Raw genomic sequence first — 15,612 nt, 5'->3', positions numbered from 1 at the left:
CGTTATTACTGCATTGTCGGAACTAGAAGCACAAGCATTTCGCTACACTCGCATTAACATCCGCTAACCATGTGTATGTGACAAATAAAATTTGATTTGATTCTGATTTGATTTGATAAGGTCCAGAGTATGACTGGCATTGAATAGGTCCGGAGACATGTTGGACAAAACCCACTTACTCGATGATGATCCGAAAGCCTGTTTGAGTGGGTCTGTGAAATATTCCATGTGAATATTAAAGTCACCAAAAATGTGAATATTATTATATGACTACAAGGTCCGATGGGAATTCAGGGTACTTAGTGAGGAGTGCTGTATATGTCCCAGGAGGCCTGTAAACAGTAGCTATAAAAAGTCATTGAGTAGGCTGCATAGATTTCATGACTGGAAGCTCAAAAGACAAAAATGCAGTCATTTTTTTTTGTAAATTGAAATTTGCTATCGTAAATATTTGCAACACCTCCAACTTTGCGGGATGCACGGGGGATATGTTCACTAGTGTAACCAGGATGAGAGGCCTCATTTAACACAGTAAATTCATCAGGCTTAAGCCATGTTTCAGTCAGGCCAATCACATCAAGATTATGATCAGTGATTAGTTAATGGACTATAACTGCCTTGGAAGTGAGTGATCGAACATTAAGTAGCCCTATTTTGAGATGTGAGATATCACAATCTCTTTCAATAATGACAGGAATGGAGGAGGTATTTATTTCAGTGAGATTGCTAAGGCGAACACTGCCATGTTTAGTTTTGCCAAACCTAGATCGAGGCACAGACACGGTCTCAATGGGGCTGAATACACTGGACTGTGCAAGTGGCAGACTCCACTAAGCTGGCAGGCTGGCTAACAGCCTGCACCCTATCTCATTGTGGACTTAAAGCCCTTTTTATGTTCATAGATAAGATGAGAGCACCCCTCCTGCTAGGATGGAGACCGTCACTCCTCAGCAAGCCAGGCTTGGTCCTGTTTGTGGGTGAGTCCCAGAAAGAGGGCCAATTATCTACCAATTCTATCTTTTGGCAGGGGCAGAAAACAGTTTTCATCCAGCGATTGAGTTGTGAGACTGCTCATTACTCCCCCTAACTGGGAGGGGGCCAGAGACAATTACTCGATGCTGACACACCTTTCTAGCTGATTTACATGCTGAAGCGATGTTACGCTTGGTGACCTCCTGACTGTTTCATCCTAACATCGTTGGTGCCAACGTGGATAACAATATCCCTATACTCTCTACACTCGCCAGTTTTAGCCTTAGCCAGCACCATCTTAAGATTAGTCTTTATGTCGGTAGCCCTGCCCTGGTAAACAGTGTATTATCGCTGGATGATTCATTTTAAGTCTAATACTGCGGGTAATGGAGTCGCCAATGACTAGAGTTATTAATTTGTCAGAGCTAATGGTGGGAGGCTTCGGCATCTCAGACCCTGTAACGGGTGGAGGAGATACCAGAGAAGGCTCGGCCTCTGACTACGACTAGTTGCTTAATGGGGAGAACCGGTTGAATGTTTCTGTCGGCTGAATGAGCGACACCTGTTGAGCATTCCTACAGCATTTCCTTCCAGAAGCCATGATAAAATTGTCTGGCTGAGGGGACCGTGCCAGGGGATTTATACTACTATCTGTACTTATTGGTGGCACAGACGCTGTTTCATCCTTTCCTACACTGAAATCACCCATGCCTAATGACTGCATCTGAAGCCGGGCTTGCAGCACGACTATCCTCACCATAAGGCGATCGTTCTTCTGTATGAGTACAGCAACTGCAATTAGAAGGCATAATGTTAATGTTACGACTTCGATTCACTGGTGGAGGTCCTGTAGAACCATGTCCAGAGAAAGTGTCCGGGATGAAAAAGTTGTAAAAAAAGTTTTATTTTAATTTCACCTTTTTTTTAACCAGGTAGGCTAGTTGAGAACAAGTTCTCATTTACAACTGTGACCTGGCCAAGATAAAGCAAAGCAGTGCGACACAAACAACAACACCGAGTTACACAAACAAACGTACAGTCAATGACACAAGAGAAAAATCTATGTACAGAATGTGCAAATGTAGGGATTAGGGAGGTAAGGCAATAAATAGGCCATAGTGGCGAAATAATTACAAATTCGCATTAACTCTGGAGTGAAGAAGAAGATGATGAAAAAAGTTGAGCGAGAGGAAAAAATGTAAATATAAAACGGTAATTAAATTAAAAAACGTAAAGTTGGCAGGTAGCGTTAGCAAGTAACGTTAGCAACGAACCGCACAGCAGCAGGTAAACAAGTCCACAAGTTTTGACCGGAAACGACATTGTGTTTTTTTCCTTAGCACTCAATAAGTTTTACCTAATTTCTACCAGCATGTTAAATGTGCAACCAGAGGGGAAAAAACTAGACAACCTTTACTCTACAAACAGAGACACGTACAAATGTCTCCCTCGCCCTCCATTTGGCAAATCTGACAATAACTATATCCTCCTGATTCCTGCTTTCAAGCTAAAATTAATGCAGGATGTAACAGTGACTCAGGCATTAAAAAAATGGTCAGATGAAGCAGATGCTAAACTACAGGACTGTTTTGCAAGCACAGACTGGAATACACTAACAGTCAAAAGTTTTAGAACACCGACTCATTCAGCGTTTCTTCTTTATCTTTACTATTTCTACATTGTAGAATCAAAACTATGGAATAACACATATGGAATCATGTAGTAAGCAATGAAGTGTTAACCTTTGTTACGCACGCCTCTATGAAGAGGGAACGCAACACCCTGCTACAACTAAACTCTCCGTGAAGCGAAAAAGGTATGGACTGTAGGTGCAAGTAAGAATGACAACAGGCAGAATGTGGTACCGTTTACAAGGACTTTATTCCTTTACACGGTAATATGGGGTAAAGGGGCTGGACGGAACCAAAGCAAAGAAAGTAAATCTCAAAGCCCCCCCCTCCTATCTTACCTGCCTACCCACTACTTACCTAATTTAGCACCACCTGGTGCCCTAACCAAAATACAAGGGGTGGTCCGCCCAGGTCTTACCTAGTGTGTCTAGACAGCGAATATGCTACGGGTATATGTATGCCCGCGGGCCTCTTGCCTAAGCACTCCCTAGGTGCCTTCCCCTTCCCCCTGGGAACAAATGAAACAGAATATTAAACAATTTCAAACAAACTAAGAAACAAAAGGATGTCAAATAAGCTCTATCTGAGCAACAAACTCACAGAACATACCACTTTCCAGGAAAATCAACCTCTATCACAAATCAATCTATCACAATCAATCTCAGCAATCCCTACCTCCAGCAAAATCTCTACCTCCAAAAAGATCTCCCTCCTGAACAGAACACTGGCTTTTATATAGCTTCAGAAGGAATGGGTAATTGGAGACAGCTGTGTCTTGACGAGGGGCGGGGTCAGCTCTCCAATTAGCCCTGGAGTCGACCAATCAGCTGCTTGAGGGATTTCAGGAAGCCATTTCCTGAAATAAACACATGCAAATACACAATCTACAACACATAATCTGGGGAACGTAACACGCCCACCACAAAAATTGCAAACCTAGTTTTGCAATAATAAATGCCAACGTATCCCCAGTTAGTAAACCCGTGATAGAGCGTCAGCAACCACATTCGCCGAGCCCTTCACATAAGCTATCTGTACATTATATCTTTGCACAATCAGAGCCCACCGCATAAGGCGGCGGTTCTGGTTGTACATTTGTTTCAAGAACACCAACGGATTATGGTCTGTGAAGACCACTACAGGCAAGGCACTGGAGCCCACATACACCTCAAAGAACTGTAAGGCAAGCAATAAAGCCAGCGTCTCTTGTTCGATTGTAGAGTACCTTGACTGACACGAGTTGAACTTACGGGAGAAGAAACTGACGGGCCGATCCACTCCATCTTCATCTTCCTGTAAGAGAACCGCACCCACCCCCATAATACTAGCATCTACCTCCAACTTAAAAGGTTTGTCAAAGTTGGGGGCGGCAAGCACTGGGGCACTACAAAGTAGCGCTTTAGCGGACTCAAAAGCGTAGTTACAGTCCTTGGACCACTTGAATGGTACCTTGGGACTAAGCAGAGATGAAAGGGGAGCAACTACCATCGAGAAATTCTTACAGAATGTACGATAGTACCCTACCATCCCTAGGAATCTGCGCAACTGGCGGCGAGTAGTGGGAGCAGGAAAGGCAACAATTGCTTCCACTTTGCCAGTTACTGGGCGCACTTGACCTCGTCCCACTTGTTTCCCTAAGTAAGTCACTGTAGCCTTCCCAAACTCACACTTGGCCAAATTGAGGGTTAAAGAAGCCTTCTCCAACCGCTGAAACACACTTTTCAAAGTGGAGAGATGATCAGACCAAGTAGACGAATGAATCACCACATCGTCAAGGTACGCAGTACAATTTGGCACATCTTCAAACACAATGTTAACTAGCCGCTGAAAAGTAGCAGGTGCATTACACATGCCAAAGGGCATCACAGTGTATTGTACAAAGTTATCTGGCGTAACAAAAGCCGATATGTCAGAAGCTCGAGAGGTCAGAGGCACCTGCCAATAACCTTTTAACAAATCTAACTTACTAACGTAAGCAGCAGAGCCTATTCTATCAATACAGTCATCTAAGCGAGGTAGAGGAAAAGAATCAGACTTTGTAACTGCATTTACGCGACGATAGTCCGTACATAAGCGGGACGTACCGTCAGGCTTAGGAACAAGAATACATGGAGAACTCCAGGAGCTGTTACTGGGTTTTGCCATGTCATTCTGTAATAAATAAGCTACCTCACTTTTCATTACCTCTCTTTTCTTAGCATTAACCCGGTACGGATGCTGACGTATAGGAACAGCGTTCCCCACATCCACGTCATGTTCCAAGATGGATGTGCGACTTGGAATGTCCTGAAACACACTGAGAAAACTGTTTATCAATAGGATAAGATCCTTAGTTTGATCATTATCCAAATGTTCCATTTGAGAGGGTAACTTCTTCAGCATCTCTGAATTACATAGGCGTTCACCTTGCTGTAATGTATGGCGTAACTCCAACCCGTCCTCCTTATCCTCATCTAGGTCCCAGCCAGGCTTCAGCACCACCGCAGCCACACTGGAGACGGCGGGCTGGACCGGCTTACCTGAGGAGCTGTCGGGAGAATCACGCACATAATATGTTTTCAGCATGTTAACATGACACACACGGGAAGAACGCCTTCGATCTGGTGTCTTTATCACATAATTGGTGTCATTGAGTTTCTTTTCCACCAGATATGGTCCAGAAAAACGTGCTGACAGAGATGAGCCAGGGATTGGCAACAAAACTAAAACTTGATCCCCTGGTGCAAATGAACGGCCAACAGCCTTTTTGTCATAATGCAACTTCATGCGTTTTTGAGACGAGGAGAGAGACTTTTGGGCTAACGCACATGCGGCGTGCAGTCTCTCCCGCATCTTACTGACATAATCCAACACATTTTTAGGGCGCTACTGGGTGTAGGAGATAAGATATGCTCCTTCAAAACTTTCAGCGGACCCCGTGGGGTGTGTCCAAACAAGGTCAGCAGGGCTGAACCCTAAGGACTCTTGTATCGTTTCCCTTATAGCAAATAGGACAAAGGGCACCCCCTCATCCCAATCAGTACTGGTATCCATACAATACTTGCGTAGCATTGCCTTCAGTGTCTGATGCCAGCGTTCTAGAGCCCCTTGACTCTCTGGATGATACGGACTGGAGACCTGATGGGAAATACACAATGTCTTTAACACATTTGAAAACAGTTTAGACATGAAGTTGGATCCCTGATCAGTTTGGATTACTTTAGGGAGTCCAAACGTAGAGAAGAACTTCACCAGTGCCTTCACCACAGTCTTAGCCGTTATAGTACGGAGAGGAATAGCCTCTGGGTATCGAGTAGCACTGCACATTATTGTTAGTAGGAACTGGTTACCTGACCTGGTTTTCGGCAATGGACCTACACAATCAATTATCACTCTTTCAAACGGTTCCCCTACCACAGGAATCGGGCAGAGTGGCGCTCGTGGAACTGTTTGATTCACTTTCCCAGTGAGTTGACATATGTGACATGTTTTACAAAATTGGACCACGTCAGACTTCAAACCTGGCCAGAAGAAATGACGAAGGACCCGGTTATAGGTCTTTGTGATCCCCAAGTGTCCAGACCACGCCTGGTCATGGGCGAGTGACAGCACCTGCTGTCGGAACGGTGTAGGAACAACCACTTGACACACTTCACTCCAGTCATTAATGGTGTCATGAGATGCCCATTTACACATCAAAACTCCTGCTTCCATAAAGTAGGCAGTCTGTCTAGTTTTAGCTTCCTCAATGGAAATTACCGAAGCAAAACACTTGCGAAGACTGGTGTCTTCTTTTTGACATTCAATCACCTTCTCACGGGTGACAGACAAAAGAATGTCATGTAATTGGGGCGCGATTTCGTTTTCCCCTGCCTTAGTTTTTACGGGGGTAAAAACTGTCGGCAATGCAGAAGGAATACTCAGTGCATTGTCTTCTACCTCAACATTCTCAAAAATAGAACTAGCCAAATCCACCACATCTCCTAGCTTGCGAGATTGTGCCCTCGTTAACACACAAGCAGGAAAAACATGTGGAAATGCTTGAACCAATTTCTCATCTGTAGTTCTGATTTCTGGATTGTCTACTACCTCTAACACAGGAGTGACATTACCACCAGCAATATCATTCCCTAGTAGCAATTTTACTCCTGATACTGGCAGTGTAGACACTACACCAACACGGAAACGTCCTGATACCAAGTCTGACAGTAAATCAAATCAAATCAAATCAAATTTTATTTGTCACATACACATGGTTAGCAGATGTTAATGCGAGTGTAGCGAAATGCTTGTGCTTCTAGTTCCGACAATGCAGTAATAACGAGCAAGTAATCTAACTAACAATTCCAAAAAAAAAACTACTGTCTTATACACAGTGTAAGGGGATAAAGAATATGTACATAAGGATATATGAATGAGTGATGGTACAGAGCAGCATAGGCAAGATACAGTAGATGATATCGAGTACAGTATATACATATGAGATAAGTATGTAAACCAAGTGGCATAGTTAAAGTGGCTAGTGATACATGTATTACATAAGGATGCAGTCGATGATATAGAGTACAGTATCAACGTATGCATATGAGATGAACAATGTAGGGTAAGTAACATTATATAAGGTAGCATTGTTTAAAGTGGCTAGTAATATATTTACATAATTTCCCATCAATTCCCATGATTAAAGTGGCTGGAGTAGAGTCAGTGTCATTGACAGTGTGTTGGCAGTAGCCACTCAATGTTAGTGGTGGCTGTTTAACAGTCTGATGGCCTTGAGATAGAAGCTGTTTTCAGTCTCTCGGTCCCAGCTTTGATGCACCTGTACTGACCTCGCCTTCTGGATGACAGCGGGGTGAACAGGCAGTGGCTCGGGTGGTTGATGTCCTTGATGATCTTTATGGCCTTCCTGTAGCATCGGGTGGTGTAGGTGTCCTGGAGGGCAGGTAGTTTGCCCCCGGTGATGCGTTGTGCAGACCTCACTACCCTCTGGAGAGCCTTACGGTTGAGGGCGGTGCAGTTGCCATACCAGGCGGTGATACAGCCCGCCAGGATGCTCTCGATTGTGCATCTGTAGAAGTTTGTGAGTGCTTTTGGTGACAAGCCGAATTTCTTCAGCCTCCTGAGGTTGAAGAGGCGCTGCTGCGCCTTCCTCACGATGCTGTCTGTGTGAGTGGACCAGTTCAGTTTGTCTGTGATGTGTATGCCGAGGAACTTAAAACTTGCTACCCTCTCCACTACTGTTCCATCGATGTGGATGGGGGTGTTCCCTCTGCTGTTTCCTGAAGTCCACAATCATCTCCTTAATTTTGTTGACGTTGAGTGTGAGGTTATTTTCCTGACACCACACTCCGAGGGCCCTCACCTCCTCCCTGTAGGCCGTCTCGTCGTTGTTGGTAATCAAGCCTACCACTGTTGTGTCGTCCGCAAACTTGATGATTGAGTTGGAGCGTGCATGGCCACGCAGTCGTGGGTGAACAGGGAGTACAGGAGGGGGCTCAGAACGCACCCTTGTGGGGCCCCAGTGTTGAGGATCAGCGGGGAGGAGATGTTGTTGCCTACCCTCACCACCTGGGGCGGCCCGTCAGGAAGTCCAGTACCCAGTTGCACAGGGCGGGGTCGAGACCCAGGGTCTCGAGCTTGATGACGAGCTTGGAGGGTACTATGGTGTTGAATGCCGAGCTGTAGTCGATGAACAGCATTCTCACATAGGTATTCCTCTTGTCCAGATGGGTTAGGGCAGTGTGCAGTGTGGTTGAGATTGCATCGTCTGTGGACCTATTTGGGCGGTAAGCAAATTGGAGTGGGTCAAGGGTGTCAGGTAGGGTGGAGGTGATATGGTCCTTGACTAGTCTCTCAAAGCACTTCATGATGACGGATGTGAGTGCTACGGGGCGGTAGTCGTTTAGCTCAGTTACCTTAGCTTTCTTGGGAACAGGAACAATGGTGGCCCTCTTGAAGCATGTGGGAACAGCAGACTGGTATAGGGATTGGTTGAATATGTCCGTAAACACACCGGCCAGCTGGTCTGCGCATGCTCTGAGGCGCGGCTGGGGATGCCGTCTGGGCCTGCAGCCTTGCGAGGGTTAACACGTTTAAATGTCTTACTCACTTCGGCTGCAGTGAAGGAGAGACCGCATGATTCCGTTGCAGGCCGTGTCAGTGGCACTGTATTGTCCTCAAAGCGGGCAAAAAAGTTATTTAGTCTGCCTGGGAGCAAGACATCCTGGTCCGTGACTGGGCTGGGTTTCTTCCTGTAGTCCGTGATTGATTGTAGACCCTGCCACATACCTCTTGTGTCTGAGCCGTTGAATTGAGATTCTACTTTGTCTCTGTACTGGCGCTTAGCTTGTTTGATAGCCTTGCGGAGGGAATAGCTGCACTGTTTGTATTCAGTCATGTTACCAGACACCTTGCCCTGATTAAAAGCAGTGGTTCGTGCCTTCAGTTTCACACGAATGCTGCCATCAATCCACGGTTTCTGGTTAGGGAATGTTTTAATCGTTGCTATGGGAACGACATCTTCAACGCACGTTCTAATGAACTCGCACACCGTATCAGCGTATTCGTCAATGTTGTTGTCTGACGCAATACGAAACATCTCCCAGTCCACGTGATGGAAGCAGTCTTGGAGTGTGGAGTCAGCTTGGTCGGACCAGCGTTGGACAGACCTCAGCGTGGGAGCTTCTTGTTTTAGTTTCTGTCTGTAGGCAGGGATCAACAAAATGGAGTCGTGGTCAGCTTTTCCGAAAGGGGGGCGGGGCAGGGCCTTATATGCGTCGCGGAAGTTAGAGTAACAATGATCCAGGGTCTTTCCACCCCTGGTTGCGCAATCAATATGCTGATAAAATTTAGGGAGTCTTGTTTTCAGATTAGCCTTGTTAAAATCCCCAGCTACAATGAATGCAGCCTCCGGATAAATCGTTTCCAGTTTGCAGAGAGTTAAATAAAGTTCGTTCAGAGCCATCGATGTGTCTGCTTGGGGGGATATATACGGCTGTGATTATAATCGAAGAGAATTCTCTTGGTAGATAATGCGGTCTACATTTGATTGTGAGGAATTCTAAATCAGGTGAACAGAAGGATTTGAGTTCCTGTATGTTTCCTTCATCACACCATGTCACGTTGGCCATAAGGCATACGCCCCCGCCCGTCTTCTTGTGTGGACCCAGTGTAATGGTACAGGTACGGTTTTTGTCTCTATCCCCTGTAATATGACATGTGAGCCACAATACGTTTCAGGAGACCAGGGTAAAGCATCAGTAATGATTACTGACTGCGCCGCCCGGTGTCACGTAGGATTTGGATAGGCTTTTGATCAGTTGGTTCTCCTGTTAAGGAAACATAACCGGCAGAGATAAACGGAGCATAGACAGGATCCGGTTTCTCAAATGCTGAGTCAATATCTCGATCCAATGGACGATCCAAAGACTTGACTAAACCCAAACTTCTCATTTTTGGGGACGGTGACTGGGACCGTTTCGGTTTATTTTTCAAAACTGGGCAGTTCGCAATCACGTGACCCTTTTGGTGACAGTAATAACATTCACGGATTTCTTGAAAAGGCTTAGGGTTGTTAGAGGAAAAGCGACCTGAACGAGGAACTGATGACGTAATCGTCCGGCCTTCAAAACGTGGTGCACCAAAGACAGTCTTGTGTGTCAAAGCGTACTCATCTGCCAACACTGCTGCTTGGGCCAATGTCACCACTTTCTGTTCATTTAAATGAACTACAAGTCTATCTGGGAGGTTGCTTTTAAAGTCCTCCAACAGCATCAACTCCCGAATATCAGCAAAGGTATTAGCTTTGCTGGCTGAACACCAACGACTAAACAGAGACTCTTTGTCCCTAGCAAATTCAACAAATGTACGGTGAGACGTTTTTGTGGTTCCTGAAGCGCTGCCTGTAAGCTTCAGGCACCAACTTATAAGCCCGCAACACGGTAGTTTTAACTGTATCGTAGTGTAAACTGTCTTCCAGGGAGAGAGCAGCTACTACTTCCTGGGCTTTCCCAGACAATTTACATTGTAATAGAAGCGGCCAAACCTCGAGTGGCCAATGCAGCGCAGCGGCCACACGCTCAAACGCAGAGAAATAAGAATCAACTTCCGACTCTCGGAATGGAGGGACTAAAGCTATGTTTTTACTCACATCGAAGTGGGCTTGATGATGAGCAGCTTGTGGAGTCGCACTGGAGCCAGCATCTAGCTCCAGTTGTCGGATCCTCACCTCCTTGTCAGCTTCTATTCTCCTAATTTCAAGTTCAAAATTCATCTGTCTCTCTTTATCTTTTTGCTCCATTTCTAACCGAGCCAGCCTCACCTTCAGCCTAGCAGTCCCATCTGAACGACCCGAAGCAGAAGATAAAGGATCGAATCGGGGCAATGTAAAGGGGTACGAGGAACCCCTTCCTCCGCCCTGTCCTCTGACTTGGCATCAGAAGGTCTACCAGTCTCCTCTCCTTGCAATGAGAGAATCCGTTCTCTCACTAAACCCTCCCTGACTAGCACCAAAAGCTCAGCCTTTAGGGCTTTCTCAGGGAATACAAATCCATAATGGTCAGCTATAGCTACAAGGTCTACTTTACGAAACCTCACCAAACAATCAATATAGGGCGCTTCAAAAAACTTGGAGATGGCTGAGGCAGCCATCTTTTCCAATGCAGTCTCCTGAACACACTAACTAAACAAGTCATCCAAACTCACAACCTACCATCACACCTCAATCACTAACCACTGAGAGAGCTCAGAGCAGCAGGGTCCGGTGGGTTTAATGGAAAGATCCCGGATGAGCCCCCATTATGTTACGCACGCCTCTATGAAGAGGGAACGCAACACCCTGCTACAACTAAACTCTCCGTGAAGCGAAAAAGGTATGGACTGTAGGTGCAAGTAAGAATGACAACAGGCAGAATGTGGTACCGTTTACAAGGACTTTATTCCTTTACACGGTAATATGGGGTAAAGGGGCTGGACGGAACCAAAGCAAAGAAAGTAAATCTCAAAGCCCCCCTCTCCTATCTTACCTGCCTACCCACTACTTACCTAATTTAGCACCACCTGGTGCCCTAACCAAAATACAAGGGGTGGTCCGCCCAGGTCTTACCTAGTGTGTCTAGACAGCGAATATGCTACGGGTATATGTATGCCCGCGGGCCTCTTGCCTAAGCACTCCCTAGGTGCCTTCCCCTTCCCCCTGGGAACAAATGAAACAGAATATTAAACAATTTCAAACAAACTAAGAAACAAAAGGATGTCAAATAAGCTCTATCTGAGCAACAAACTCACAGAACATACCACTTTCCAGGAAAATCAACCTCTATCACAATCAATCTCAGCAATCCCTACCTCCAGCAAAATCTCTACCTCCAAAAAGATCTCCCTCCTGAACAGAACACTGGCTTTTATATAGCTTCAGAAGGAATGGGTAATTGGAGACAGCTGTGTCTTGACGAGGGGGCGGGGTCAGCTCTCCAATTAGCCCTGGAGTCGACCAATCAGCTGCTTGAGGGATTTCAGGAAGCCATTTCCTGAAATAAACACATGCAAATACACAATCTACAACACATAATCTGGGGAACGTAACAACCTTTTTGGGATAGGGGGCAGCATTTTCATTTTTGGATGAATAGCGTGCCCTGAGTAAACTGCCTCCTACTCTGTCCCAGATGCTAATATATGCATATTATTATTAATATTGGATAGAAAACACTCTGAAGTTTCTAAAACTGTTTGAATGATGTCTGTGAGTATAACAAAACTCATAAGGCAGGTAAAAACCTGAAATCGAAACATGAGAAATCGAAACATGAAGTGAGAAATCTGAGGCTGGTATGTACTCATCACAGTTCCCATTGAAATCCCCTTGAGATATTAATGATGTTGCTACTTGATGATGTTTCTACTGTGTTGTGGGCCTGAATGACAGCAGAATGAATCAGGTGTCTGGCAGTCAGCCATTTTCTGGTCACGCACATTCCACATGATAACGACCTGCGTTCCATGGCTCCTGAAGACACAAAGGAATACTCCGGTTGGAACTTTATTGAAGATTAATGTTCAAAACATCCTAATGATTGATTCTGTATTTAATTTGAAATGTTTCTTCGACCTGTAATATAACTTTTTGAAGTTTTTGTCCGACGTAACGCTGACCAGAACGAGCGTTTGGATATGTTTACCAAACACGCTAACAAAAGTAGCTAATTGGACATAAATAACGGACATTATCGAACAAATCAAGCATTTATTGTGGACCTGGGATTCCCTGGAGTGCACTCTGATGAAGATCATCAAAGGTATAGGACCTTCGTCCTCACCTGACATAGGACCTTCATCCTTATATCCTCGGAACAGGAAGTTATGTTGTCGTCAAGGCTTTATATAGGAAGGGTGAAGAGGGCGTGTTTGAAAAGTTTTATAGCCCATGTCCCTTCACAGAGGCGGGCCACTGAGTGAGCAGCAATATCTTCTGAAACCCCACATCTCACATTTTAGAAGCTAAAACCACATTTCATCCCATCACAAATAATTTCATATTCAAACATTTAAATTGAACAGCAATGTGAATCCGATAAATCTGATGTGTAGACTTTCCACTGTAGAGTTATGTCATCTTATCGTTGATGAGAATGTCTCAGACAACAACCAAACTGACATCATATTCATTAAGTACAACCGCATATGTTCAATTGTTCGGATTACCAGAATAATTTTAATTAATTTCCCCCCACATTCTGACGTTCCCAGAATCTCTATGTTAACCAAGGGTTTTGCAAATGTAACATCAGTAGGGTAGAGAGAGGAAAAAGAGGGGAAGAGGTATTTATGACTGTCATAAACCAACCCCCCAGGCCAACGTCATGACAACACTGAGCTAAAGGGGATATCTGCCGATTTATAGGAGCAGGACTCTAACCCGGAAGCTTATAATAAATCTCGCTATACCCTCCAACGAACCACCAAATCGGAAAAGTGTCAATAAGATCAAATCGTACAACATTGGCTCCAACGCAGGGCTTGCAAACTATTAGACTACAAAGGGAAGCACAGCTGAGAGCTGCCCAGTGACACAAGCCTACCAGACGAGTTGAATTACTTCTATGCTCGCTTCGAGGCAAATAACACTAAAACATGCATGAGAGCATCAGCTGTTTTGGACAACTGTGTGACCATGCTCTGCACAGACGATGTGAGTAAGACCTTTAAACTGGTCAACATTCACAAGGCCTGATGGATTACCAGGATGTGTACTCTGAGCATGCGTTGACCAACTGGCAAGTTTCTTCACTGACATTTTCAACCTCTCCCTGACTGAGTCTGTAATACCAACATGTTTCAAGCAGACCACCATAGTGCCTGTGCCCAAGAACACTAAGATAACCTGCCTAAATGACTATCGACCCGGAGCAGTCATTAAGTGCTTTGAAAGTCTGGTCATGGCTCACATCAACACCATTATCCCAGAAACCCTAGACCCACTCCAATTTGCAAACCGCCCTAACAGATCCACAGATGATGCAATCTCTATTGCACTCCACACTGCCCTTTCCCACCTGGACAAAAGGAACACCTATGTGAGAATGCTATTCATTAACTACAGCTCAGCGCACAACACCATAGTGCCCTCAAAGCTCATCACTAAGCTAATGACCCTGGGACTAAACACCTCCCTCTGCTACTGCATCCTGGACTTTCTGACGGGCCGCCCCCAGGTGGTAAGGGTAGGTAACAACACATCCGCCATGCTGATCCTCAACACGGGGGTCCCCATCCTGTACTCCCTGTTCACTTAAGACTGCACCGCCAGGCACGACTTCAACACCATCATTAAGTTTGCCGATGACAACAGTGGTAGGCCTGATCACCGACAATGACGAGACAACCTATAAGGAGGAGGTCAGAGACCTGGCTGTGTGGTGCCAGGACAACAACCTCTGCCTCAACATGATCAAGACAAAGGCAAAGATTGTGGACTACAGGAAAAGGAGGACCAAGCACACCCCCATTCTCATAAACGTGGCTGTAGTGGAGCAGGTTGAGAGCTTCAAGTTCCTTGGTTTCCACATCACCAACAAACTAGAATGGTCCAAACACACCAAGACAGTTGTGAAGAGGGCACGACATAACCTATTCCCCTTCAGGAGACTGAAAAGATTTGGCATGTGTCCTCAGATCCTCAAAAGGTTCTACAGCTGCACCATCGAGAGCATCCTTACTGGTTGCATCACTGCCTGGTATGGCAACTGCTCGGCCTCCGACCGCAAGGCACTACAGAGGGTAGTGCATCTGGCCCAGTTCATCACTGGGGCCAAGCTGCCTGTCATCCAGGACCTCTATACCAGGTGGTGTTAGAGGAATGCCCTAAAAATGGTCAAAGACTCCAGCCACCCTAGTCATAGACTGTTCTCTCTGCTACTGCACGGCAAGCGGTACCGGAGCGCCAAGTCTACATCCAAGAGGTTTCTAAACAGCTTCTACCCCCAAGCCATAAGACCCCTGAACATCTAATCAAATGGCTACCCAGACTATTTGCATTGCCCCCCCCTTTTACGCTGCTGCTACTCTGTTATCTATGCATAGTCACTTTAATAGCTCTACCTTCATGTACATATTACCTCAATTACCTTGACTAAGAGGTGCCCCTGCACATTGACTCTGTACCGGTACCCCCTGTATATAGCCTCACTATTGTTATTTTGCTGCTGCTCTTTAATTATTTGTTACTTTTAATTGAATTGTATTTTTTAACCTGCATTGTTGGTTAGGGCTTGTAAGTATGAATTTCACTGTAAGGTATTGTATTCGGCGCATGTGAAAAATACATTTTGATTTGCTATGATGTGGATAAAGAGTTACTTGTGTAACAGAACACAGATGGTATTCTTTAATAGAAGCCTCTCAAACATAATCCAGGTAAAATCAGGAATTCCCCAGGGTAGCTGTTTAGGACGCTCGCTTTTTTCAATCTTTACTAACGACATGCCAATGGCTTTGAGTAAGGCCAGTGTGTCTATGTATGCTGATCACTATA

Source organism: Oncorhynchus tshawytscha, linkage group LG25, assembly GCF_018296145.1.
Source record: "Oncorhynchus tshawytscha isolate Ot180627B linkage group LG25, Otsh_v2.0, whole genome shotgun sequence".
Classification (NCBI taxonomy): domain Eukaryota; kingdom Metazoa; phylum Chordata; class Actinopteri; order Salmoniformes; family Salmonidae; genus Oncorhynchus; species Oncorhynchus tshawytscha.
Note: the sequence above shows the minus strand (reverse complement) of the source record.